Below are 25,135 nucleotides of genomic sequence, written 5' to 3'. Positions count from 1 at the left end.
TGCTTGCTGGTGAGCCATCATTGAGATATCAGGATGGACATCGATTCGCACCTCAAGTAGGAATCTCTGTATGAAGGAGAAGACTGAGGAAGAAGGAGTTGAACCAAATCATGCTGAGTTTTATGGAAATATTTCAAAAACGTCTGGAGAAAATTCTCAATCTTTAAGTGGTTTTGCACGTTTGTATTTAGAGACAAGTATATTGCTCACTCCAGGTAATGAAATCATAATGTTTCATTAGCCATCTGATAAATGTTCTTAATGATACTCATAACCATATCTTACAGACAGAATTCTGCCCACTCCTTCTTTGTATAAACACTACAATAATACAGCTCTTTTTTTTTTTTTTTTTTTTTTTTTTTTTCCTTGTAAAGGAACAAAAGACTGGAAGAGACATTCTCAGGCCTTGAGACTATTGCAGACAGGGACATGTTACCAAGTCTTTCTAAAGACAATTAAGTGTGGCTTTAATATCCCAAAGGATTTTCCCCCCATAGATAGCAGAGGGAACTTCTCCCTGACTCTAAGGTCTTGTGGTTATACTAGCACCACTGCTCTCTCTTGGGTTGTGTTTGCCTCCTGTTGGATTTCTGCACTTCGATTATGGCCCTTCTGAGCCTCCAGTTATACAAACCCACCCAGCCCAACTTCTTTGTTGTAGCCACTTAACTTACCAGGGCATGTACTGTCTTTTCTTATTTCCTCACCTCCCTAATCACAATCCACTGGGTCACACTGTGCTCCCAGATGAAAGGGAGGAGATAATGTCCTCTCTGGGTTTGACAGAACAGCTTCTGTGCCTGAAAAGCAATTATTTTTTTTCCAACTTCTAGCAATTAATCTAATAAAAGCTATTACATCATGTCATGCTTAGCCTCGTTGTCCAAAATTCCTCCATATCAAATGAAAAGAAGCAGTCATATGTGAAATATAATTCATTCCTCCACATTGGAGACAGGTGAGATTATTCACCTTCAGGATAATCTGTCTCTCTTATGATCATAAAAGGAGTGGATGGAGATCTAGTTGATGAAGTCTAAAGAGACATTTATCTCTCTCTTCAGAGGATGTCCAGATGTGTCAGATGGATGGCTCTCTAGACTCCTCTAACTAAATCACCATTGTCTTACCATGTGAGCTCTGTCATTCATGTCACATGGAGACTTCTATCTGAAGACAACTTTAATGATATCTGAGGTGCTGCTGGAGATCTGAAATATTCATATGTGGATCATACATGTGGCACAGGACCTGTGAGAGACCAGTACCGATCAGGAATGGAAGCTGAGCCAGAGGGAATACACTTAATTAAGCTACTATATGTATATATGTTAATCCAAATGCTGAATCCTACACCTACGGTATAATATTTGTTTGTTTACTTAAAAGAACCCTAAAAAATCTCACTGGTTAAAGAAATGTACCGTAGCTGGTTTTGCAGGCAATAGGTTGTTTTTAATTAAATGGATATATGCAATGCATAAAACAAGATAAGTTTAGGTGTTCATGTGCATGAAAGTGTCTAATGATCCATTCTGCTTCTCTGTTTTCTGCTTTTTCTTCACTTAGTTATGCCTTGTGCCTTCTTAGTCTCTACCTTCCATGGCACCCATCTACCCCAAAGGGACCTGTCAAATGCTTGACTGTATGAAGGTACAACTCAAGTGATTAGCCACTGAGGGAAGTAAAATTTTATTTTTTGAAAAAAGGTGACTGGTGTTTCTCACTATGTTTTTCTTCTGTCTTTTTATTCATCTGTTTTTATACAGATGTAAAATGAAGCTCTTCTGTCAAAATAAGACCGAGTATGAAAATCCACAAACCCAGTTATCTGGAAATGGCCCAAGCCTGTTCCAGTCTATTACAATCTATCAGGAGACAAGTGCTGCGAAGTTTCTTCCAGATACATCATCAAATTAATGGCCATCAGAGGCCTTTCTTGAAGCAAAAGGGGAGGGGGTGGAAGTTATAGACCCAGGCAGGACATAAATAGCATAACTATGGCAGAAAATAAACCACCATTTGTTGTTAGGTATCATCCTTCAACTTGAAAGTGACAAAAAACAAACAAAAGAAATTTGTTATGTACATTGAGGTTGGAGGAGTGTAGGAACCATGCAGCTCTTGAGAACATGCAAGGAAATGGGTTTTTGCCAAGTACACTACTGCCATAAATCTGTATTTCTGCCTGCTGTTTGCTTATTATATCAGAGATTTTGTTGACAGAATCAGGAAATTCAGGGAAAAGAGTGACAGATTTTTTTATTATTATTTTTTATTTTTTAAATAAATAAAACCAATCTTTTTTTTTTCTATTTCCTTAAAATTAATAAAGGGTGAAACCATCTCTAGACTGAAAGGGTGGGACGCAACAGGAACTCAACAGACTCCCATTACCCCAGACAAGATGCCAGGAAACTTATATCCAGTAACCTTAGGGTGGAACTTCCCAAAGCATCTGGAGAGAGAAATACTTCTCACCTAATTTTAGCCACTTAGAAGTGAAATATCTAGAATGGGTATTCCCCAGTCACCTCCAGGAGACTTTTCATTACTTATGTAATTATCTAAAAAAAAATGGGTTGCTCTTTGGAAGTGCTTGTGTCTCTCTGTTGGCAAAATAGGAGTCTATACTCCTAGTTGAGGCTAGTTACATAAAAGTTAAGTGATGAAAGTTAGGGAAGAAGAATTTTACCTTAATCAAGTGAGAGGCAACTCTTCTGTGGGTCCTTTAGAAAGGTACCTAAGAAAAGCAGAGCTGAGTTTTGCTCTCCTCAGACAAATGGTGCATCACCATATGCAGAGATTCTTCACTAATCCAGAGGAATGCCTTATGTTACGAACAGTCCCCTTGAGCCCAGTGAGTTTAGCACTCCACCAGAAGTAAGCTGTCTTCAGGTTGAAATACAAGTGTTTATTTACTTGGGGTATGATAAGTCTCTATCAAAGTCCTGATACCTACCCCTTGATTTTCCAAAAGTGCAGAGCACTTTATAACTGCATCCACTGCGGGCAGCTGAGCAGCAGCACATTCAGTGTAGCTTAGTTCAATTTCAGCGCCTACATATGAATGAGTTGGCCACATGTTCACTGCTGCTAGTGGAGATCAAGGGTGCTGGTAGCTGTATCAGTTATCATGAGACCTCTACATTTGGACAACAGAGTCACACCCCTTGTCAATAAAGTTAATAAATCTCAAGAAGCAGTTTTTCTCATTACCACCTATACTGGTCAGAAGAATCACTTTCCCAGCTCCACTGGCTGCATTAATGAGGGGTTGATGGAGCCACCCATACACAGATGTTTCATGGGATTTGAGATGCCCTAGGCTTGCTCAAAGGGCTAATGGATATGACACAGGGCCTGCAAGGCAACCATGCCATTCTGGAGAAGCACCTAAAGGTCATTCGTATTTCAACCTCATGAAGGGCTTCAAATGGCATTAGATGCCTGTTTGTGAGCCACTTGTTAGAGGTACAGATCTCCATCAGTTATGATGGGACTGAGATGTCTAAGCCTTATGAAGTTGAATGTACTGCAGACTGAAGATATCTCCACTACAGGGTAAGATGTAGAAGCCCATCCATAGGCATCTGATGACGTTTTAGATGCCCTTAGCTTTTCTGGATGTCGTCATGTGTAGATACGACACAGTCTGCAGAAGATTCATGTTTTGTAGCAGGATACTACAGTGACTAGATGACACTAAGAAATTATGACTAGGCAGATGAAATTCACCCGTAAAGTGTACTCATCTAGAGATGAATAATAACTTAAGTGTCTATACTTCAAGTCAAACCAACTTCCTTGTGTAATTTAAAGTAACTGTCTTTCAACAGCCTGGAAAATTAAGATTTAAATTATAAAAAAAAAAAAAAAAAAAAAAAAGAGAGAGAGAAATTTGGGGAACAGGGAGATGACTGCTGGTTCTTCCAACTATTGCACAAGGGGAAAAAAAAAACATTAAACCAGTGACTTTTCATTGAGTCTTGGGCTAAGGAATAATAAAATAAAGAATTAATGACAGTTGGGAAGGGTGTGGTGAAAATATCTCCTCTCTAACAGCTTTGAAGACACAGAAGTTCTGGGGTGGTGCATGGAGAGTATTTGCCAAGTTTGTGAGACTCAGAAAAATTGTATATTGATATGCCATTTAAATTTGCTGGGGAAGAGAGGGATATAATAAATACAAATCTTGTATTATTTCAGGGCATATGTGACCTAAAATGCAAAAAAATCCCCTGTGAAATAAAAAAGTTTGTAAAAATATTTTCTCCATGCTTTGGAAAAATAAAACAGGTTCATTTCAGTTCAGTCCTAAGAATGGAGACAGGACTCTTGATATTTTCTGTCCTGGTTTGATGAAGTTTACAGAATATTCCGAAGCAGAAGGGAATAAGTGAAGGTAGAGAGACTTCATCTGCTTCAAGATATGTTCACTCCACAATGGAGCCATAAAGTTACAAATTGACCCTTGTGACACCAAACACCACCTTGTGCGTTCAAGGTGAAGCTGAGTATAACTCTAACTTATGTTCCTGGCATAACATTTGAACTTTACCCTCATGTGACTGAGACCAGAATGACTTTTTTTTATTCAAGAATCTAGTCTAGAAGTCTTGAAAAACTTAGAATTGAGTCAAATTAGTTGCAGGTCACAATGGATATAGAAAAACACTAAGTGAAGCTCTGGATGAGGAAGGGAGGTGCTTAACCAAAAAATCCATATGCACCGCAGTATGTTTCTACCAGAGCACTATACAAGCACCTCCTGTAAAAGACCTGCTGCTTTCTTGGTAAGCAGGAATGACCAGAAGTCCCTCTTGAAGTGCTGATTTAGGACAATGCCAAGATCACAAAGAAGAAAACGTCTAAAAGCGGCTGAAGTAATGAGTCTGGTAAGATGAAGAACGAAGCACTGAGCAGAGAAGTTGATGAAGGAATCATCCTGGAGCTGGAAGATGAAATCTATATGAGTGTTATTCCACCCCAGGGAGTTCTGCACATTTAGCTGCTGATTACGACTATGTGTATCATGGATCATGTTTCTCACTACATGGTCGTTAACTTCAGTGACTCCAGTGCAGCACTTCACCTGGGCGGAGTGGTAGGTTATCCAGGATCATGGCTGCTTTGCTTTCCAGATTAATGTGAGGGTGATGTAGCCCACCAGTGCACCTGGCTCACTGATCTATAAAACAATTCTGAAGTCCCAGAGAGCAAAATGAGCCGTGGAACTGTCAATCACTTTCACGGAGCATATAAGCGAGCAGGTATGGTGTTGGGAATTTTCAGAAACTCTCTCACAGCTGAAGCCTGATGCCTGCAGCTATTTGGATGGAAAGCCAAACAATTTGTCCTGCTTTTATATAGAAGTAGAAGTGACATTAGCCAACTTTGGCCAATTCACACACTCCTTTTTACATGCTTTCCTTGGCCTCTCACACACAATGTTAGCAGACAGTTTCCTGTACTGATTATTCAAGTCAAGTGGCTAAAAATGATTAGCACCAAATGACTAATGCAAATGTCAGTGAATCAGTAACTTTCTTATGGCACTGATATACTACAACACTCATGCACTACCAAGCAAACAGTTTCTTTAAAAATAGTTCAAAATCTCTTTCCCTCCTTCACTTTTCTTTTAATAATACAGAGTTTCAAGCCTGTGTTGCCAAATCACACCCTGATGAAATGCCAAGTTCTGGTTTCACCATGCATATGATTCTCATTTAAGAGACACATACTTAGATGAATCAACGTCAAAGGCTCGTTTAAACAGAGCAATTCTGCAATGAGCTAATAACTCATGCACAACAAGGTATTTCATTCGCTAGCTCTAAACAAATTATGAACGTTAAACAAACATCTTCTTGCTTAAACTAGTCAAAGGGAGAGGAAGCACTGGCTGCTTTTAATAAAAGTGTTGTGCAAAATGAGAGAGTTGCAGATGGCATGGTTTATTTTTTTGTTTTCTAAAGGGCGATTTTAATTTTGATTGAAGCTTGGTAATTCCTTTTCTTATTTTATTTCCCTAAAGCAATGTTCCAGCAAACATAGCTTTCCCAGTTTGGATACTTAGGCAGTGCTGAGCTGAAATTCTCATCTGGAAGAGTTTTTCAGTCATTCATACAAGATGTAATCCAGTGCCCATCAAACTCAGTAGGATTCTTTCTACCAATTCCAGCAGGCTTTGGATGAAGTCTGTGGTGTTTGAGCAAAAGCCCAGTGAAATCACAGAAAGATCCTCTTGACACTATTAATGAAAGGTGTAATTAATGTACTATTAATGAAAGATAATAGGGAAGCACATATAAAGGACTGTAACTGTAATTACTGAAATATTTAACATTAAAGTTGAAGATGTTGATGTAGGAAAACTCTTGGGACAACAAAACAAAATGAAAAAGAGAAAAAAATTACCAAAAATAAATAAGTTCATCTTTGATCATATAATTTTTTAATGTTTTATACCATAAACAACAAACTGATGACTGATAATATTTTTAAAGTTCATTGAAAAGCTGTTCCAAAGCTTTTTCAAACCCTGACATAAACTTTTTTCACTTCCCCAGAATAATTTAAAGAGGTATTCCTAAGTTCCTTTTTAAGTGAATAAAAATAGAATTTGTTACTATAGAATTTAAATTGGAGTTTTTGCTTAGTTATCACTAAGGTATAAACAGTGACTGGATAACAAATTTAACCCTGGCCTAGAGGAATGAGTCGTCTTATGCTGCAGGATGGATGCACCTGGCTCAGCAAAACTGGGTGCCTGGTCCTTGAGACGGTCAAGTCCTGTGTAGTGAGCCATGTACAAACCAACTGCTCTGTTTTGTACTGTTGACTTTAAAAGTGGTATTTTTTCCCCCCATAATTCCTTGGTGACTGTACACATTTTAGCAGACCTTTGATCTCTTTGGCTTCATACAGTTCTATCTGTGACTTGAAGGAGGTGACAGTGGGTCTGTGTTGAAGACCACTCTGTTGTTGTGATGGTTCATTCCCCTGGACTACTGGAAAGCACCAGTAGATTGGTAGAAGATAAATTGATATCAGGAAGGACAATTGCATTAATCTCTTTTCCAGTCTAAGTGAATATGTTGGCTCTTTAACTAGAGGAAAAGAAGCTCGGAGTTCTGCTGCAGGAAGAATAAATCCACTCCACTAGATCAAATATAAAAAGATTTCTCAGTTACAACACAAAGCTGTGTGCAAAGCAAACTCCAGTCTTTTAAGAGAAATACAGTCGGATGTTTAAAGAAATAAACCACCATTTTTTCAAAGATCATAATTTTCTTTTGCATTTTTTTCAGGTTCTTTTTCAAGTGGCCAGCTCAACACAAGTGGTGTTTAGAAAACTACTTGCAGTTTCTCTGTGAGAAAAATGCAATTGCAAGGAAACAAGAATACAAAAAAAAAAAAAAAAAAAAAGAAGTTATTCAGCTGAAATATAAAAATATAAGAGGTTTTTATTTGATCTAAAAAAAAATTCCCTTCAAGAAAAAATGTTTTGTTGCAGGAAGCCCTTTGTCTTGGATGAGGGGAAGGTGGATAAAAAGTGAAGAGAAATAAAATGTTGATGGAAACATTGAAATAGCTTGAGTAATAAATGCATATGTTTCTATTGGCATATGCAGTATTGTTCTTTTACAGCATATTTAATGGTCCCAAAAGAGATGGAGGAGCCCTTGTTCTGCTGGAGCCCAGATCCTTGGTAATAGGCAAAGAAATCCCACCCAGAAGCAGAGCATCAGTAGCTGAAAGAAAGATATCACTGGGAAATGAGCTCTGACTTGGGTATTAGTAAGCAGAAAGAGGGCAATGGGGCACCCAAAGGAGATGCCCACCCTTTCAGTCAGAAAAAACCTACATCCTAAATTTCATTCCCATAAAGGTTCATCAAGATAGTCTAGAAGCTGATGTGAACAAAACTGAGGCTTATTCTCTCTCTTCCTGCTTTAGTAGTTTTTCCGGGATTTATTTTCTCTTTTGTTATTTATGGCTTTTGGTAACCTAGGGAGAAGTGAGCGCAGGGGCAGGAAGGGCACGTCCCCAGCTCTCCGCTTCTGATTGTTCAGAGGTGCCACTCCCATTGGTATTAATCAGTGCGAGACCATTAGAGCTTGGCTCTGGCTCCAAGTGAAGCAAGATCCTGCTCTGTTGCCTGGAAAACATCTGCTGGGGTGGAAAGAAGGAACAACAAACACAGGAGAGAGGAGGGAGAACTGAGACACAGAGGACAGGCAGTTGGTAAAAAGCTACAGACCGTTCAAGGTCTGATCTAAAGCCCACACTGAGTCAGTGACCGTCGTGACTGAGGTCAAAGAGCTTTGGATCAAACTCAAGAAGGCTGTTTTAAGCTTTCTGAAGCCAGAATTTTCAAACCTGTGATGGGTTATGATATGGAAAAATCAACTAACAAATAGTACCAAAAGCCTCAAAAAGAAGCTTAAATTCACTAAAGGATTGGGGAGGTTAACTCCGCATGAAAACCTTGAGAGATCTGTAAAACAGAGAGGTAGAGCACCATCACAGAGCATTTCACTGCCTTTTCCCTGCATAGCTCCTATGCTCCTTTACCACTGGGAGCTTCCTTAAAATCTGCTACCTCAAAAGGTCAGCAGAAGAAACTTGTGAATTCAAAAAGAGATCATACCCAGATACTTGGATATGATTAGGTTTTTTGAGTCTTAATTCAACTAGGAACCGCACTAACAGAACTGCAAACTTTACCTATGCAAGGAAATATTGATGGAAAAATCCAAACAATTAAGTAAACATGCAAAGCCATGGTGAGATCCGTTACATTTCTGAACAAGTTACCAAAATTTCTATGGAGCTTTGCATGCCATGGTCTGCATATATATATATATATATTCATATATGAAGACTCATAGACTAAGAACCAAGAGTTGCAACAACATAGTTATTCAGGGGTGATTTAAAAGCTAAGGTCAAAGCCAAATTGTCTATCCACATGAATTCATGAGTCAAGCCTCAAAGTGACCTAACTGGGACCACTTCAGGGATCACCCAAAATCACTATCTAAGCTTTTGTACATGCTCTGGGGGATGTTCTCGGTGCGCCTTCAGTCTGACCCTCAGTGGCAGCCTCCATTTATCTCATCTACTCTTGCAATATTTCCTTATGAGAGGTGTAAGGGAGGCCAAGAGCTTTGGACCTTGCTAGAAGCACCAAGTCTACTAGAGGGTACAGGGAGTTAGTTTGTCTGGTCTATAAGGTAGCAGCTCCCAGGAGTGTTCTGAATTTCAGTCTGTTCTGAAGTACAGCATAAGAACATCTCATCTTCCTTTTTACAATAGTTCCAAGATAAAGATAATAACTTTAAATCTTTACATGACTTAATGGCATGATTTTTACACCCGAAAGGCACAAAGAATTTTCTTATTAATATGCTAAAATGCAGAGAGCAGTATAATACAATAATTCTGTAGCTGGAAGCATATCTACTGTCTTTGCTTTTCAGAACTGCATGTACAGATGTAGCAGTGTGGTTTCTCAGCACCATGACCCAGCCAGACCTGTTAGGGTCTAAGTAGCTGAAGTCACATCTATATTAGCAGTTTTGCGAAGAAAATTTTCACAGCATGGAGGTGCCTTCACTAGAGAAGTGCCACTGTAAAGATCAGCTGTCAATTCCCACATCAAATAAGCTGCATTAGGAAAGGAGAATTGGGTTGTGGAAACGGTTCGTATGCTAAAACCTGACACAGTGTTCCAGATGAAGATCATTCACAAGCTTCAAAACTCCTTTACAGAATCTGTAGCAGAATTTTGATGATGTGTGTGTCTAAATCATCCTCTGCTGTGTAGAAATTATTTATAATCAGATAAGTGTTTGCCTAGTGCATGGAGAGCACTGAAGAAACCCTCATGAGTCCTCTGAGTAATGCTACTGTGACCATACCAGGCAGGTTTGCGTTGGATGAACTTTGAGCTGAAGCAATTATACCGGTGCCAGTTCTCATCTCCCTTGGCCTACTTAGTCCTCACATTGTCTGACAGAAACATACCTGGATTTATCTGCCAAAAGTCTTTGAAAGGGATCTACTGGGGAAGTTACAAACTGCTCAAATCCCATAGATCTTTGTTCTTTTGGCTTTCTTATAGCTGTTGCCAGATGGCCAAAAGATGAGTCTGGGAATCAAAATCCCCTGTACAATTAGGAATGCTGGTGGACGGCATAAAGCTCTACTACAGGACTTCAGTATAACAGACGTTTTATCATATGAAGAATCTCCAAGAACTAATATTGATTGTGCCATGACTATGCAGTCTGCAACGATTATGCGCTCTTCTTCTTGAAATACTTTTTGATTCCTATAATCAATTACTGTCAAGTTTAACAGAAGGCAAGGATCTTTGAAGACTCCTACAATTATGATGAAAAATATGGTTAGGAAAGGGGAAGATAACCTATGAGTGCCTTACCAAAATAAAATGTAGACTTGCACCATACTAGGCACTAAGGGATCTACAGATGCAGGAGATAATACAAAATCCCTGATTTCAGGAGATTTTTTTGAATCTGAGCTCACGCTTTAACAGACAGACTCCAACCAAAAGACCCTGTGCATAGGAAACAAAACTTCATCTGTTTCATCACTCAGGATTTATTGTCTCTCTGGCTAGCAGTTCTAATTCTGCTTTTTCCTTTTGTTTCTCTTGACAAATATCGTTTGGCTCTGCATGTTTGGGTTTGATCACTCTCCCCTTTCCTGTTTCCAGAGTATCCTTGAACCTTTGAACAACACTTCATGAAGCAATTGCCCACGTACTTTGGATTTTTCTGTTCCTAAGGGGTTGAAGCCAGCTTTATATTAAATCAAGTATGTTCTAGGATTCCCCCCAACTTCTCTAAACTTCTGGAAAGCTATTTCTTGTCAGAAGCCCGGGGACTGTGATGACTCCGTGCTTCATGCTTTCTCGTACAGTTTTTTTAAAGAATCATGATAACCATGATCCAAAACAGGTTACTGTGCTGATGGACATTTGGTTGGAGCCAATTCACTTAACCCTACTGTCATACTATGATGAATTCAAGCACAGCACTGCCACTGATTCTCACATAACCAGGCCCACAACAGCCTCTTAACTTGTTTTTATTTCTGTTAAAAATTAAAATCAAATGAATGGCTTTTGGGAATACACTTTAAGGAAAACATTTCTACTTTTAACTAGAAACAGGTTTTTCTGTTGTTAACAACAGATTGTGGTTTTCAAAAGCCAAAACTCTTTCAAAATTGATATTTATTTTTTCTTTAGTAAAATAAAAACAATTCCTAAAAAGAACCATTCCCAAATGGGACCAGCTCAGAGGCCTATCCCCGTGTTCCATGGCAAATAGTGAATACCTGTTAAACCATGTCAGTGATGAGGTTTAGGGGAGTCTACCTACTGAGATAAGAACATCTCACCGCTCCAGACCACTGCAAGTCGACTAAAGAGTGTTACAAAATGGTCTTAAAAGAACTGCATGCAGAAGCAGAGAAACTAGACGGAACATAGACCCTTTGTTCAGAGTTTTCACATCTAGACATCTACCTGCTGTACTTAATCTAAGCTGAAACAATGAGCATCATGGGACTGAAATACCTTTTGCTCAGTCTTCCCATTGTTAACAGCTTTGGAAAACACTCAGACCAACACACAGGGAGGTCACTTATCAGCAGTCATCCCTTATGCTAATAAGGGACTGAGTTTTCTTCAAGCAGTCCAACCCGCCATGAACAGCACAAGATAAATCTGCTTTCCAATCCTTTTTGATTTTTCTCTCTTGAACCACAGTGGCTGTGGTTGAATGACTTCCTCTTTATCCTTGAAAATAAAATCAATCCTCCTCTTCCAGGCTTGAAGTGTTTAAGAAAATAATTTCTAGGATTTGAAGCTACCCACTCCTGTTCAGTGGTTGTTGCAGACAACAGCTCTGATCTCATGGTTTACTTTGGATTATATGTGGTATGAGTTCAACAAGAAGAAGCACACAAGTTCAACAGCCTGACATTAGGCTTTGCTTAGTTCACGAGGCAGTCTCTTTGTTGGGGGGGAGCTGGGATCTTAGTCCCCCCTAGTGATTCTTGTTGAACATCACTGGATATAAACATCACTGCTTAAACAGGACAACACAGAGGGGAAACCCTTTCTTTTCCCTTCTCAGTACACATTCTGTTTATCAGTTTTTCTTGAAAGACCAGTAAATGAAGTCTACATGGTACACAGCCACGCAGTGCACTACTAAGCCAGGGTCACCCTTAGGGTTCTATGTTTATGAAGTCCCTGTTGGCCCCGCTCAGGCAAATATATTCGCCCATCATCTTACCACATCTTCAATGACTGCCTGAGCAGACCCTTTTTCAAGGCACAAACAATACTTTTTTTTTATTTATCTACCAGTAGAAGCTATGTGTGGGCATTTGCTGTAGCCTGGTACATTGCTGCTGGATGAGGACAAGTTTTATGGATCCTTCTCCTGCTCCAAGAAACCCTGTGATGGAGCTCAACTTGGGCAGGATCGGATCCTCTGGTGAGGATGTAGAGGACGTGGAGAATCATGATAGCAGACAAGTTATTACTGGGATGTTTTTAAAGCTATCTGTATAGTATTAAACTCTCAAGCTTGGATCCCAACAGTGCGAGAACTTAGCTCTCCAAGACATCAGCGCAAACTACTGTTTTGCTGGTAGGACCAGGGAAAATGTTGAAATTAAAAGCCCTGTTCTCCCACATGTTGTAGCTATCTAGGACACTGTACTTCACCCAAAGTGCAGGTGAAGGACCTGTGACATCTGTGTCTCACAAGAGGGGGAGCTCTTGTGTCTGCTGAAGGTAAATCCTTTGTCATATTTTAGCAACTACTAACACAACCTGCTTGCCCAAGTAACACACACAGAGACACACACACAGCAGCTCCTCTTGGAGCTCCTACATTTCCTAACCATGAAGACTACCATGAGACTCCCTCTATACCCCATTTTATTCTGATTCACAGGTGGCAGAAAGCTCTAGATTTAATCTGTTCCCTCTGCCTTTCTCAGTCTTAACAGCAAAAGACATAGATCAGGAGTGCAAGACAGCAACAGAGAAAAGGAAAACAAAAGTGAAACACAGTTTGAATATGCACCTTACAGGACTGTTGTCCAGGTTCTTTCAATATCCCTTTTCTAGGATCCCTTCAGTATTTTTTAGCTGTAGAAAGAGAGACCCGGAGTATCACCCAAAATTGCAGATGACTCCTTAGCACCACAGGGCTTCCTTTCTGTGAGGTATGGGACACAGATGAAAATGCCCTGGATGGCTCTAGTTAGAAGTAGGAATGCTGGACACTTAAAAGCAATTTCCCATCCCTATTTCACACCTAATCATCCCAGGGGTGTGTGTGAACTATGTAAATGTTGTTGATGGCACTTTGCTTTTCCAGCTGCAAACAGACTGGCTGCTGCTGCTTGAGCTAAGAGCAGTGTGGTGTGTCTGGTAAGACAAGATCCCTTATCCTTGACCTGCATACGGACACCAGCGGTCATCCACACATATTCTTTTCCCCTCACCCTGACATGCCTTTGGTTGACTCTCCCAGGTCTTCTGCTGTGGTGATATATAGATCTTCAAAGCATAAAATTTGGCTTTAAAGAAGCATTGTATATGAGAACAATTTACTACCTGTCTCATCAAGGAATGTTCTTTTACCTACTGGGAAATGGGAGCTGTGACTTGGGTCCAAGCAGATTTGTTCTACAGGGTGTCATGAATAATATACAGAAAAATAGGAGAGGGGTGGAAGATTCAGGTTAAATCCAGTTTAGCAAAGGGGTGAGGGGAAGCGGAGAGGAGGAAAAGATTGTAATTTGGGAATGTAGGTCTATCGCTGGCTTATCTCTGATTTTTTTTTTTTTTTTTAATTAAGACCACAGACAATGTGTTTAGAGGATCAGCTTCTGTGAGTGTTTATGTCCTTCACAAGCTATTGAAGATGGCTGTTTCTACCTAACCTAAGTGATGAAGGGAGGATGTTCCTGGGTCCTAAACAGCACACAAACTTAGGCAGACCTGAACAGTTGCCAAAAAAAATAGATACGCTGATTGAGAAGATGCTTGAACTTCTCAGTGTGGCACCTGTAAAATTAAGGGCCAATCTGAATTTTCTGGTGCTGTATTTCTACATTTTTGGACTGGCATAGGTGCTTTCCCCTACCAAGTGCATATAGAATCAGTCACACCAACCAAATGTTGAAAATATGCTGATAAGGAAAAAAAACCCAAACAGATAAATAAGCAAAAACCTAAAACCAAAAAAGCAGAGTACCAGAGTTGAAGTGTTTTGGCAACTGGATGGTGTGCGACTGGAGTACAAGTTTTCCGAGCTATTATTAAGTTTGGGAAAGAGTGCTTGAATTTTAAAGACAATTTCCCCTAAAAGAGATATTCTTCAGCACTTCTACTCTCTGTTAGTCATTTAATAGTTTGAAATTACATCTGCTCTAGGCTTAATAATAAATGGAAAGAAACATGACCATTCAGTGGGTGATTTTCTTTAAATCTTAAGAATTTTGTTGAAAAAAGTAGTTATACCTAGATGGTTAATTTAAACTTGAATAACTTTTCGATAAATGAAGGTAAGTGAATCCCATCTACAGAGTATAGAATTTTGCTTCTAGGCTTGACTTGGACTGCCTGTTCCTATAGGAAGCTTGCCAAATACATCTAAAAAGTCACTTTTCTCCCTGACCACTTGTAGGGATAACCAAAGTCATGGCTAGAGCAGAACTTTGAGGCATTTTTTTTTTCCAAACTGTTATGTCCTAGGATCCACTTTGTTTCCTAAATACCTTATATCCCAAGGCAGTTGATAATTTTCTACACCATTCTTTACTTTTGTTGGCAGGTTGTTCCAGGCATCATTTTTCAAAGCTGTCCTCTGGCTTCTCTGTATGAAAACAAAACACTCTTCTATTGTACGACACAACTCTTCCTTCCTCTGTTGACTAATACTGTTGGGGCTAAGGTTTTTTTCTCAGTGGAAAGACTTAATTAATATGATAGGTCTCTTCCTTATATTCTATATCATACCTCACATTCAGAAATTTCACAGTATCTGATGTGCACCTCAGAAAGGCTGAAGGGCCTTTTTTATCTTGCCATTGAAACAAACTAAACCAAAAATTAGAGTTCCTCTAAATAGTCACTGTAGAAGAAAGTATTCTATGTCTATTGCTACTTTCAGCAACCACAGATCTTCCAGTCCCAACACCACAGCATCTCCAGTAATGAGTTCACCCCTCTCTTTCTCTAGGCGGCTCTTAGATCATGGCAGATCAACCAGTCCTGTCTCTGTTCCTTTTTCACCTCTTTTCAACTCCCTGTCAAACTCTGAGGAACGAGAAGTCAACTAGAAGGATAGACTCCTTAAAACTATGAAGTTTCTAGATGAACTACAGCAACCCTCAGGCTAGTTTATGTTGGTAGAAGCAGACTGGCCATACCCGAGGGTAATACCAACTTTAAACCATTTTCACACACAGAATGCTCTGGCTTGTGTGCATGATGTTTATCAGCCGTCCCCCAAAGCCTGGCTTGAAGTACTTTTCTACAGCTCTTTGATGGCAAAGCCAATGAGGAGGATAGTGTTAGTCTGACACATTGGCTTTCAACATTTTCGGAGCTGTCATTGATTTACATGTTTTCATTTCTGGCAGGTGTTCAGGGTCTGCATAGTGAATTTAAACATACTGGCAACAGAAATGGTACAAGATCCCCCACTTCCTCAGGCAAGGCTCCAGGAACTCTGCAAGTCTCTCATCAAACAGTGCCCATCCACCAAGGACTTTAGCAGTCATCAAAAGAAGATGCTGCCTCCTGCAGTCTCTCTCAGATCAATTTTCTTATAAGTCCTTCATAGATTTCCAAGACAGCCACTGACTCCCAGGGAACTGTAGACCAGTGCTTGTTCTGCTGCAAAGGGACACAAACCCAGCAATCAGTAGCAAGATATATGAAGTCGCAGCTAGGACCTTTGAAACTTTATAGGAAGCAAACCGATGAAGCTGAAAGTGTGCATTCCTAGCATGCAGTGGTGAACTCCACCATGGAGTTGGACAATGATCCAAGAATTGATATATGATTTTTAAGGGAGCTTTTACTTCTGTTTATGAAATTATTTAAAATGAACTAGTGACCTTTAGGAAAGTGTTTTGCCAATTATCAGGCCTAGCATAAAGGACACAGCCAGCATAAAGATGAACCAATCACCAAATTGTATTTGATACAAAAGGGTCAGTACATGGGTGAGCGCTGGGGGTACAAACAAGTCAGTCAGATTGTACATAATCAACATCAATCCCACTGACCCCAACAACGACACCGCACAACCAACAATGAGTGGAATAAATGGTGACATGCAGTCTCCCATAGAAGGGACGGGAGACAACCGAGTCAACAAGCCAAACACATCAAGGAAGCCACACACTGAATCTCTACAGAGCCCACGTTTACAAAAGCCAGACCTGACTGGAGCCCAGTCCCAGGGAGGCGGGAGGTCCTTCCCCAACAGGGAACTCTGCACAGGGCATCCCCCTCACACACAGACACTGCCCCTCCTGCAAGTGGTCCCAGCTTTTATCCACTCAGTGGGACACCTGACCTTTGGTCACTTAATGCAGACACCCGGGGCTCCTTTACCCAACGGCTCTGTCTGCCAGGCCGGCACCACCCTGGAGGGAAGCCTAAAGGGAAACTCACCCCCCTTTGGGAAGGGCTGTGGGAATCACCCAGATGTCAGCCTTAATGTGGGGCTTGGGGTTGGAACCCCAGCGTTTCAGAAAGAGAGTGTACATTTGATATAGATATTTTTAATAAATGGAATCTATCCAATTCTTTCACAGAGTTTTGGGTAGTAAGATAGTTAATACTATGCAGCAATCTATATATTTAAATGTTCATGGCTATGTAATAGATTCACAGACTTCACGGTCCAGAAGACCTGCTTTGACTCACTTTACTGTTCTTCTATTTTGCACAGGCCTTACAAATTCTGTTTACTGAACAACAGTTACGATTTTAAATTCTGGGAGTATTCTAAGGTTGCAAGATCTGTTTTAATTCTAAATTATGATGAGAAGATTTGTTCGTCTTTAACTAAATGGAAATGTATCTGTCAAAATGTTTTCCTTCAACATTTTTTAATGAAAAATGAAATATTTCAGCATTTCTTGAAACAGGAATGTTTCACTTGGATTCACTAATCTGACCGGAAGCATTTTATTTGACATTGGTTCAATGGTAATCTGTTTTAATGTTTTTTCTTACCCCGGCATATTGCCATTTGGAAGATGTAGTCCCGAGCTTGCTGGTGTCATTATCACCTTTGGTACTGTTTTTATAGCTTTATTGTCCTTTCTTAGTGTCCTTCTTAGGCACTGTACATTCTCCAGCCTTTGACATTTTCAAATATCAACAGAGTTTGTTTAGATTTACAGTTAGTCTTGAAAAGGAGTTAACCTTTGAAAAGGTGGTTGGATGAGATACTGTTGGAGGTCCCTTCCAATATAAACTTTCCCATCACCCTGTGCTTAAGTCTGCTTAAGAGGACTGGAGTTGCTCCTTGGACAGATCTGGTAAATCTATTTTTTAATCCTCAGGCCCACATTTCCCCTCTGGTGAGACGTGTCACATGAACAAGTCCTCCATTTACTACACTGGCACGTTCTAGTCCTAATTGAAGGCATCAGTCAGGCTTCAGCTGTGAGTACTTGAGATATGTTGCTCAAAACTCATATTAGGTTAACACAAGATGGGTTTCTTCTGGCCTTAAAACATATGCAAGCTATGCATGCTAAGAGTGATGGAGCCTCATTGTCTCCCAATTTGTTTTCTGTTTCTCTCCCTCTATTTCCATCTTTTCCCCTTGGTCATCTGGATGTTGCAGTAGGGTCTAGGAAAAGAGCAGTCCCATAACTTCCCCTTCTGTTGATGTCAAATTTGCAACAATGACTTTGGTAAGAATTTGGCTAGAAGATGTCAAGCCAGAGCTTTCTTTCTGGAGATTTTCCTGAAGTAATTCTATCTAATGGAACAAAAGCTCCAGAGAAGTACTGTATTTCTTATAAAACAGATGTTTTAATGCCTTGCCAATGCCTAATAAATGGCAATGTATTCACACTGTCAAGGTTGTAATCTTAATAAATTTAATTTGATACTGATATAAACACAGAAAACCACACTGAAAATAGACAAGAAAAGTAATCATGTCTTACATAAGAGCAAAAATGCCGGTATGAGATTTCACCTAGGCGCATGTGGGCATGTATCTGTACATATCTGTATATACAAGCGAATATTACCAATTAGCTGAATGCTTCTATGTAACTCAAGACTCACCTGCAAAAAAGAAAAAAAAATAGGAAAAACAAAGGGAACAAAAAAGGAAAATTTGTCATGTCAGGAGGATTGGGTAATGCTTTGCAAGTTGCCATTCAAAAGTCAAAGCTAAAGCCTTAGCACTGACTAATGGTTTCCACAATTTATCTCATTCTTTTCTGCTTCAGTGTCCTGACTCGCGGATTGCAGAAGAAAAAAAAAAAAAAAAGGAGTAAAAGTAATTCTGACAGCAACAAAAAGTTTACATTCATAGTGAACAGACTGGGGGAATCAGGGCTGAGTGACTGCTTAAACACTTCCACCTCCTGGCTCCGGAGACTGAATTCTAGAATCAGCTTCTTCATCATCTTGCAGCATATATCCAGACAGATAAAACTGACTGGTAAAAATAGCTACTGTTCTGCCCAGCCACTTACGCACATGAGAAGAGTCTCATAGTTGAAAAGTCTATTCATGCCTCAAACCTTTCAGATTGGACCAAGTGAAGGCAATGAGTAACTCTTTTTCACGCTGACACAGGCTAGTTGCTGGTCATATACACGGGGTGGTGCTATCAATGTATTTACGATTCTGCTCTCCAGTGACTCCTGCAGTCATACTGAAATCTGTCCATTATCTGTTTTAATTGCCACTTCTGAGGCCAGACTGAATCTTTCCAAAGTAAAAAAAAAAAAAAAAAAAAGTGTTTTTTATTTATTTCAACACGATTTGGATGAGATCTTTTACATTTCTGAGCATAATTTGATGCTGTTACTGATACTTTGGCAAAGGGTGCACCTAGATCTGTCTTTGCAGCATGGGGGATATTTTATACCTACTTTACTCTTATTTAAAACCTCCCAACAGCTGTGCGGCCATAAAAAAATCAGCTTTATCCCAAGTTAAAACTGAAATGCTGAAACTCAACAACAGCTGTATAAGGGAATAGAAAATAGATTTTCCCCTTTGTCCTGAGACTCTGTGAGCACCAGTAACTCAGCATTTTCTCTGTCAAGGGCTTTCCCCTCCCTCTCACTTTAGAATTTCCTCCTCTTTGGCTTTTGTCCAGGATTTGTCTGCTTACCTTCAGGGTGAGATATAAGGTGTATTAATTTGCTTTACCTTTTGCCTCCTTTTTTTTTTTTCTTTTTTTAATTTGTTTTCCTTGGTCTAAGGAATGTATGTTCTTCAATGCTGATAAAAAACTCCCATCTCTGGGCTGCAAAGAAAGGTGCTACACTGTGGAGCCTGGTCCATGCAGCATGATGTAGAATCTTTTCCTATATTAGCCAATCAGATAGAACAGACTCCTGCTCTGGGTGAGATGGTCAATGCAATGATCAGCATGTGCAGATTTGCCAAATAGAGACCTATATACATTTCTCCTGTTGTTCTGGCTCCTTCTCTTCTTTGCATTATGTCTTTCACCTGGGCCTAAGCTAGGCTCTGCCCTTCTGTTGATGGGTCTGGATTCTTCAGTGGAGTATTACAGAACTGCTGAGTTTGGGAGAGGTCTCTGGAGACTAACTAGTCCTGAACTCAGCTGGAGAATGATGTTCAGGACCCTGTCCAGTCAGGTTTTGAATATCTCCAGGGATGGAGACTCCACAACTTCTCTGGGCAACCCATTCCAATGTTCAACTACCCTCACAGTGAAACGGAGTTTTCAACTGTTTAAACAGAATTTCCTCTATTTCAGTTTGTGCCCACTGCCCCCGAATCTGGGTATCACTGAGAAGACCGTGGCTCCATCTTCTTCTCTTCTTCCCCATCAGGTATTTATAAACACTGATAAGATCCTCAGGAGCTTTTTCTTCTGCAGGCTAGCCAACCCCAGCTCTCTTACTCTCTGCTTATATGAGAGATACTCCAATCCGTTAATTACCTTCATGGCCCCCACTGCACTGGCTCCACTATTTCCATGCCGCTCTTACCCAGGGGAGTCCAGCACTGTTCACAGTACCCCAGATGCATCTCACTGCTTCTGAGTAGAGAAGTACCACCTCCCTCAGCCTGCTGGCAGTATATGTGCTAATGCAGCTGTGGGCCTCCTCTGCCACAAGGACACGATTCCGGCTCATGTTCAACTCCTTGTCTATCACGCAACATTTTCATCACCCTGACCCTGTCAAAAATTGTTGCCTGATGAATGAGCGTATCAAGTTGCATTCTGTGGCTGGTCTTTATGGAACAGGAGTCTACTACTGTTCCAGAGGCTTTAGCTCAAAGACTAGTATCTCTTAGTTTTCATTCAGGAGGTTTCCCACGCCAGTTCTGCAGACCCTATGACCAGCACAGGTCCACTTCTCCCCATTTGTTTGCGGAGCTTACACAGATTAGTATGTGTGACAAGGTCACTGCTTTCTGGCTAGTCACTTCTAAGGGCCTATTTCTTTCCTTTGACTATAGAAGATGCTTAAGGTAGTAGCTTGGATGGAGACATTCAGATGAGGTGAGTCTGTTTACTCAAAGGAAATCCAGCCATAAGCTCCTGTGTCTCAGTCAAACAGGGATATTACTCGTTATTTTAATCATCAGTTCTCAGGGGCTTCTTGCAATGAATCTCTGTAGCACCTTGCATGAAACATTCCTCATGCCAGTGTCTGCCTTCAGGCACTGCCGTATGAGGCAAAGGATGAAATTTCCTCCCAACAAGGCAAAACAAGTGCAGATATAGGTATCTTTCTGTTCAGGGAGCCATCTGTTTGCTGTCTTCACATGAAAGCTGTGTAAGCATGTAAACAGAGTTGGGATTTTTGTTTGATTGCAGCAATATGCCCGTTTGTTGTTTTTCCTATTAACCTTCCAGTGATGGAGCAAAAAGATTAGGAAATGAGATACATGAAAGAATTCTGAATGATACTCCCTATCAGATCTGGCTGTTCCTGAGGTATGTTAGAAATGAGCCTTTCAAATGAGGGGAGGGTTGTTCATCAAAGTCCTTTGAAACTTGGAATTCACAGGTCAAAATGAATGTGTGTCTCTCCCTTTCTCTTTCAAAAAGTATCTGAATAAAAGGGGACATGTTGACCTTGGAAATTACCTCCTTCTGTTCCTGGAGGAGATGAGAGGCAGAAGGAAGAGGTTAGAAGTGCGAAGTGCTTTGGGGTTTGGTTGTTGAGCACTTCAGCCTTCTGTTGCAACACGCTTGCTAAACAACACAAGTGATGAAAAATAGCATTCTTCTGATCACAGCCCCTTTATTGGCCTTCACATCTGACAGCGAGACCACGAATCATGACTAGTTATTAATAATTAAATAGGAAAAAGGGTGACCTGATGACCTCCACGGTGCTGGAAGAAACCTTGCCAAGCATCTAAGGCTTGGCTTGATGATAACCACTGCAGACAACAGCATCTGTACAAAAGGATCATGTCAAAAATAACCAACATTAGAAAAGGCATTAGTTCTGAGCAAACATAATTAAGAGCAGGCTCTGTTTGTTTTATTTTCCAACCTGCCTTATCATAAGCCTTTATTCAAATTCCAGACAAGCCAACAGAAAGACTTCTAGTAACTGGACATGTGGACACTTTGGCATGTCTGGCAAACCAAACAATGCCTATTGTGGCAAATATTGCCACAAGGAAAATGTTGACCAGACTTTGAAGATCTGACCAGGGCAAATCTCCACTGGATGGGTCTGAGGCAATGGATTCTTTTAATATTTTATTTTATTTTATTTTATTTTATTTTATTTTATTTTATTTTATTTTAATTTAATTTTAATTTTTATTTTACTATTTTATTGATTTTCTTTATTTTTTTAATTTATTTGTTTGTTTGTTATTATTTTATTTCTTAGATATTTCAAGTGCTGCTCAACAAGGGCAAGTCTCCTGAGTCCTGTCATAGGCTCATGTGGATATCTCGGACAGATACGCTCTCTGAAATGACCTGAAACACCTGTGCTTAGGGAAGTGACTTACACAGTTTCCAACAACATAGGTGTCTATGTGTAATCTCTTTGTGCTCAGTTCAATTGTCCACACTCTGGTCTGCCCAACCAGACCATGACTCAATCTTGCCTGAGTTTAGTTGTCTAAAAGCTGGACATCTGTTCTATGCATGTCTTCTGAGCTCTCTCTAAAATCAATGGACAGGGACTGATCACATCCTCAGATGAGTCACCCCACTGATATGCTCTAGTTAAACTTTCTCCTAAAGGACCTAATGCTCTTCTCTTGAGTAGAGGGGAAGACTACCTGTTTGGATTTCCTCTCTTACTGTAAGTTCTTGATTTATTTGCACACCTGTAAATGTCCAGAGACATATGAGCTGCTCATATGCAACCCAGCTGATGTCTAGCTGCCACGCTAAAAGGATTAAGCCTAGTAAAATTTGGGGGTTTATTAAAATTTCAGGTTATATGAAGGCTATCCATACAACTGCCATAGTCTAGACATTTAGCTTCTAACTTTCACATAGCTAGAGGCTGATGAATACATCCCTCATTAAAGGTCACAGCAACAGTCAGTACTACAAATCTAGCATTTTATACAGGCACTGGTGCTATATTTTCTCCTGTACTCCTGGGGAAGGGATGGGGGAAAGTGTTTTCAAGAAGTGGGATTGCTTCTCATGGTCCTACTCTGTCTGTTACGTGTTGTTGTTAGTGTTTATTGATTTTTAAATTCTTATTTCTTCCCCTGACAAGATTTTTTTTTGTCTGTGCCTTAAAGGCTGAGGCCATCCCTCTCTGTTCTTATCTCAGTTTCCCGGATCTCCTGCTCCCCTCCTTCCCAGTGCTGTGGGAGAGGGGGGACTGAGCAGTATCTTTGCTTATTTTCCCCTTCTCAGTGCTGGAGGGGTGGGGTGGGGTGTTGAACTCGGGGATTGAGTGGCTGCGTGGTACTTAGTTGCCCTCTGAGCTCAAACCATGACAGCTATGCACTTGGTAAACTGTAGAACTATCTGGAGGTATTTTATAATACAATCCAAAAAGCCAGATGGGTGGAATTATCACAGTTGTAAAATTCGATGAAGAGGACAGTTCGCATAGATTTCTCCCAGGACTGCTATGAACAGTTTGTCGAAGTGAAGGAACTAAACTAGACAAAGGATGACTAGCCCAGAGGTAGAATAGGTGTCTACAAATATTTGAAGACAAAGGCAAAGAGTGACAGCAAAAGGAGTTAAATGCCACAGGGAGAAGGTTAAAAAATGAGAAGAGAGTGGGCAAAATATCCCAACATTGGATATTTTTATTATGTGTAATTCATCCCCAGATGTTGCCACTCACAGCATAAAAAATTGGAAGAGCTGCTCAAGAGACTTCCATATACCACTAAAAGTTCAGATATTTAAAAGTAGGTTTCTAGCTTCAAAATGGAAACATTAAAATATTTTAATGGATTTAATCTTTTATGCTCCTTTAAAAAGAATGAATTTTGAGTTGATGGAGAATGTCAGTCATAGCTGATATTTCATCTCTAACGTTATGAAGGGAAAATAATAATCGAAAGTCACAAGAGAATAGCAAATAAAGTTTTTATGACAAAGGTATTAATTTAGAAATTCTGGTTTTATTTAAACAGTCTAGTCTGAAAAAAACCTTTACCTGCATATAAAAATGGACTTGAAAGAGCAGCAGAAAACTTAATAGAAAATATATTTTCCCAAAGGAATCTGGATGACCTTTTCCTATTCTATGTTTTGGACTGGGTGCCCACATACTGTTTTCTGGTTACTTGTGATTAAAACTCAAAGTACATGTTGAATTTGATAACCCCAAATCGAGAAGGTATTACATAATCCATGAATTTGAAAGTGCTTCTGAACTACGCAAATGGCAGAAATTTAAACAAATATTTTGGAACTTTGAGGAATTTTGTTGTGGTTTTGTTTGTTTGATTTTTTTTTTTCACTTCCTTCAGATTCCTTTCTTCAAACCAAAACAAACCAAAACAACACACCCCCCCAACAAAACAAACAAACAAACAAACAAATAAAAAGAACAAAATCTAAATGCAGAGCAAAAGTTCTCTGATGGTACAAAGGGAAAGGAAAACAACATAAGAGAAAAGGGAATAAAAAGAGAAATTTGGAACAAAACTAGAAATTGAATTAGTATTTTTAACAAAAATATTTTTACTTTAGCTATTCCCCCCCCAAAAAAAAAACAAACCAAACCAAAACAAAAAAACAAAAACCAAAAAACCCAAAACCAAAAAACCCTTTTCATTTTGATAAAACACACAGATAAGCAAGGAAACATTCCTTAAAGCCAGCTTGAAAAAAAAAAACCCTAATCAGATGAAGTTTTAAACATAATGGAAAATTAATAAGAAAACCCCTCATCAGATCTGTATTATTTTTAGTGTCCTGCTTTAGCAATAATTAATGAGGGAATTTTCAAACCATAGTTGATGGGATCCACCTGATTATTTGTAAACAGCTATACCCAAGCTAATTAACTGGGTTAATCATTATTTGTAGTTGAAGGGAGATTTAATGGATTTAATGTATGATTTGTCCAATGCAGAGGTTTAAAATCGGACTGATGAATCAGGCCGTAGAAGCTGTAATCTTCTTCCACTGAGTTTAAGAGACAGTCAAAATCATGTTTGTTTCTAGATGTTTTCATTGTAAAATCAGACAAAATGAATCCCTTCTTTTCATGCCCTCAGCGCCTCGTGCGCTACATCCTTCATGGATATTAAATACAAGAAGTCTATTCAAAAGAAGACTTGCAGTCCTTATGGTATTGTCCTTCACAGAAAACTGGCAAGGACAGCGACTGTGATTTTAAAGTGATG

The sequence above is a fragment of the Athene noctua genome, chromosome 2 (genome assembly GCF_965140245.1).
Source record: "Athene noctua chromosome 2, bAthNoc1.hap1.1, whole genome shotgun sequence".
Taxonomy (NCBI): Eukaryota; Metazoa; Chordata; class Aves; order Strigiformes; family Strigidae; genus Athene; species Athene noctua.
The sequence above is the reverse complement of the archived record's forward strand: the minus strand, read 5'-3'. Positions refer to the sequence as shown.